The sequence below is a fragment of the Pelmatolapia mariae genome, linkage group LG5 (genome assembly GCF_036321145.2).
Source record: "Pelmatolapia mariae isolate MD_Pm_ZW linkage group LG5, Pm_UMD_F_2, whole genome shotgun sequence".
Classification (NCBI taxonomy): domain Eukaryota; kingdom Metazoa; phylum Chordata; class Actinopteri; order Cichliformes; family Cichlidae; genus Pelmatolapia; species Pelmatolapia mariae.
The window spans coordinates 31,530,556-31,534,611 of NC_086231.1; the positions used below are offsets into that span (position 1 = coordinate 31,530,556).

The 4,056-nt window shown below is 39.7% G+C and overlaps 1 long non-coding RNA gene across 1 annotated transcript; it reads right to left on the minus strand.

The window, feature by feature from the left end:
- Window positions 1-1,910: 1,910 nt before the first annotated feature.
- Window positions 1,911-3,567, minus strand: LOC135932964 (uncharacterized). Its single transcript, XR_010573667.1, has 4 exons — window positions 3,502-3,567; window positions 3,352-3,384; window positions 2,864-3,047; window positions 1,911-2,414 (listed from the first exon to the last, which is right to left on the minus strand). It is a non-coding gene; the product is annotated as an uncharacterized LOC135932964 (long non-coding RNA).
- Between the last annotated feature and the right edge of the window lie 489 nt (window positions 3,568-4,056).

Consider the following 4,056-nt stretch of genomic DNA (forward strand, 5'->3'; position numbering starts at 1 on the left):
TTTATGTTAACATCTCCTCCTGCTGCAGTTCTCCATCTCTCCTTGCCTGATTTGATCTACTTTCCAGGCTCAGATTTTTATTCACCATCACACACTCTTGCTTGATTGCAAGCTGCTCCGCTAATAGAGTACATTGTATCTCAAGCTGCCGCTGACAGCAAAAGAAAGCTCCCAGCCTTACACTTATCTTGTCACGATTTTTCCGCTCCATCTTTGCCTCCTGTTTGTTATACACCAGCCTGCTTTTCAAGGTCCCTTGCAAGGTACAGTATTCTGCAGCATTGTCTGACTCTTTCTATTTTGCCTGTTTTCATCTCCTCATTTTATCTGCGCTCAGGAGAGCATCAGCAGATGGAAAAGAGACATTTTTCACGAGCTGCATTTTTACCTTCACCACAATCTTACTGAGGTTTTCCTTCACTCACCTGCGTGACAATTCCACTTTGTTTTGGACATCAGATAGGTTGCAGTTTGTGATGCTATGACCACCTTGTTTGGATGAAAAAAATATGACTTGGTGCTTCTTAAACATCAGCAAGCTATATCTCTTGTGTGTTTTTTAGCTTCAAGATAACTTCAGCCTATGGAGCTGCCAGACTCCACCACCCCTTTTGCAGTAAAACCCCAACCCTGTACGTTAACATGTACATTTACTTGCTAGGTAGCACCTTAAATAGACTTTTAAAAAGAAAGTTAAATGTTACACAATCATTTTCACAAAGTTCACTTCCTCTTTATGATCCAACAGATTGGAATGAGCTGACAAACTTGTGTACCTGATGACACAGAGACATTTGGTAGATGTGGTGCAAAAAGCCAAACGTTTGTGGAGGAGCTGTTTTTTGTAGGTAGAATGTTGTTTGGTTGAAAAGTAAACTTGAACAGTGCAGGAAATGACAAATATTGGCATTTGGAGCTCAAATGGCCAAATGCCAGTTCTGTTAAACTGCCTGTCTCCTTGTGTTAATCCTGTGAATAAACCTGTTGAACTTTTACACTGCTCTGCACATAACTTCATGTCTTTGGGAGAAAGCCAGAGAACTCAGAGAGAACCCACACAGACTTGGGGAAAGCATACAAACCATCTGGCTGGGTGGATTCCAACCCAGGACCTTCTGCTAAATATCATGAATTTTCAAAAAAAAAAAAAGTGGCCTTAATGCTTTAGCACTGGATCATCTTTTATGCAAGGAAAGGAAAACTGTCCCAACCACTGAGCAACACACAACTGGAGCACTCCCCAAGCCAATCGATCAACATAACTGATGAGTGATGCAGATCTTTGTTATCATTGCTGCAATTTTAATTTTACATCGTAACTTGCTCACGTGCAGATATATTTTGAAATGGTACACCAACAGGTGATCTAGGTTGATTGTTGATTGCCTAGTGAGAAGTAGGCTTCTGCCACATCATCACTGATAATACTGGGCTAAATTTCTGTGTGATATAAAAATGTCAAATTGTGATATTAATGATATAGCGACATCTCGTGTCTAAATTGCCTAGCCACACAACGAGAAGAGCCCAAACATGTCTGAGAGCGAGCTCAACCTGGTGCCAGCCTGGGAAAAGGGAGCTACTTCAGCAGCCTCCAACAAAGAACAATGCTTTCCAAAATATGCAAGAAAAAAAATCTCCTGCTAAAGGTGGAAAGCAAGCTTGTCTCACCACAAACAACCAGGCATCATTTGCACACTCGTTAGTTATGCTTCGTATGACAGGAAGAGAAAACAGTGGAAGGAAATCACTGGTTATAAGATGGAAACATTGAAGCAGCTGGTTGCAAGGAAGGGGAAATTTTTCAGGCTCCTGAAGACTTACAAGGTTAAAGTTGTTCAGTTACTGTTAAATTAAAGTGTTAGGCAGTGTTATTTTACTTAACGTTTACAAGGGAAAAACTACCCAGATAGCAAGGAAACATTGAAACAATGTTGAGTCAATATCAGGCGACGTCATTGAAGCAACGTTGAAGTGTGACGTTGACCCAACGTCACTCTTGCACCCATTTTTAACGTTGAAACAACGTCAGGTTTTGATGTTGAATCAATGTTGAAACCTGACATTGATTCGACGTTATATTTTCTAACACTGTTGACATTGAAACACTGTTGAGATATGGTATTGATTTTCCACCTCTTTCGCACAGTTGCTTTTTATTGAAAAAAACCAAAAAACCAAAAAAGGTCAATAGACATGTATCATTTGCAAAATACTTTATTAAAAGACAAAGTTTCCTATTTACATTTCTATGTTTCACGTCACTTTTTATTATTTACTCCGGGATGGGGATGGATGATGTGCGTCCTGCGTGCCACCCGTACGACCTGGAGCATATCTGAGCCATTTCTGGACTGCTTGAGCAAAGACCAACTCAGACATAGAGTTCGCCCCTACCTGCTGCGCCAGGCCATCTAGGACAAAAAATAGACACACACACAAAAAAAGGGAATTAGAGCACATGAATAAGCTCTTGTTAATTGTCTTCAGCAGGTATGTAAACTCCTAGGCTGATAAACATGAAAGTCACCAGGCAGAAATCAGCAAACTGCCGCATTTGATTCCCAAAGAGCTATAAGCTGAAAATGTGATGTCTTAGCATGGTGTGCCGTGTATCCTTTAAAAAAAAAAAGAAAACATGGGGTCCTCGGGCTGTACAAAGTGTACAACCCGAGGACAAAACAAGCCGAAGACCAAAGACTCCATCTCCAGATTAACCGGACATGAAAGTCTTGTTATTAAGAAAGACAAAGTAATATAGCAAAAAACAGACATAGGAAATGTGAAACGCACCCAGCACATCAATTGATCCCTTTATTGTTCACTTTAGGCTCATAAAACTACAATAAATGTTAAAACTTACCAAATATGCATCTGCACAGCGCTGTCTCTTTAAATGCCCTTTTTTGCTTTGTCTGGTCCTTGTTTTTTTTTCCCTGCCCAGTTGAGTACAGAGGCCAGCTCCTTTGTAATGGCATAAACCATTACACGGCGGACTCGCACCTCCAGTGTGGTCCAGCAGCACCAATCAACGCAAAGCGTCTCACCTATAGACACATTTTATGAGATGGAATTAGCGAGTCTCATGTCTTAAATGTGTATGCAAGTGCTTGTGTGTTTACTTCATGTAATTGATAATAGAAACATGTCATTTAGTTTTCCCTAAAGCCTGATTTTCAAGTCATACAAAGAATAAACCAAAGTATTGGCAGTGCAATGTATTTCTATTTCCTTTTGTTGGATATTCATTTGTTAGTTCTTGTAACTGCTAAAAGTGTTTACTAGTTTTTGCCTGTCACATATATTTGTTATACCATGTAAACTGTGAAATTCCAAGATTTTCAAACTTGCCTTGTAATAGTGGCTTCACAGAGTCTCTGGAATCTACAGAGAAAAAAAAATCACAACAAGATGACATTCAGGAGTATAAATTGGGTTTTCTTTTTAGATAAGAGTACAATGACATTGTGATGCAGCTTTAAAGCTTTTTTAAAAGCATACCATCTATAGGGAAGACATCAGACTCTGCATGCTGGCGAGATCGCAAAGCTGTGTCGGTTTGTGCCGGAAGCTGGGTGGGGCATTATGATGGTTGCTATCAGTGGGCTGGGGGGCAGACTGCGGAGTGATGAGGGCTGTTTAGAAAAAGATAATTTTTTAAGTATTTAAGAATACAGACAACTTGTCAAAAAAGTTTCCTTGTGTCAGACACAGATATGTACACAGACACTAGACAGTATTTTATTACCTGGTATTTTCACTCGAGGGGCCTGGGGAAACCGTTTTTTTGTAGGCTGCTCATCCTCTGAGTCCGTATATGTGTACAGGGGATTTGGTCTAAAGAAAATAAATTAAAAACGGTCTTAAGTAATTGTAAATATGCTTTTGGCATATTGTTTCCTAAAGTTAGTTTGATTTCTAACAACACACACAGGAAACAGAGACGTGCAAGAAGGTACAGTATACAATGAATTTTTGAAGTGCACAAGTGTACACGGCTTTGCATGTTTAAAAAGTTTACAAACTTCCACTTTTTGGACTATATTATGTGGCGAT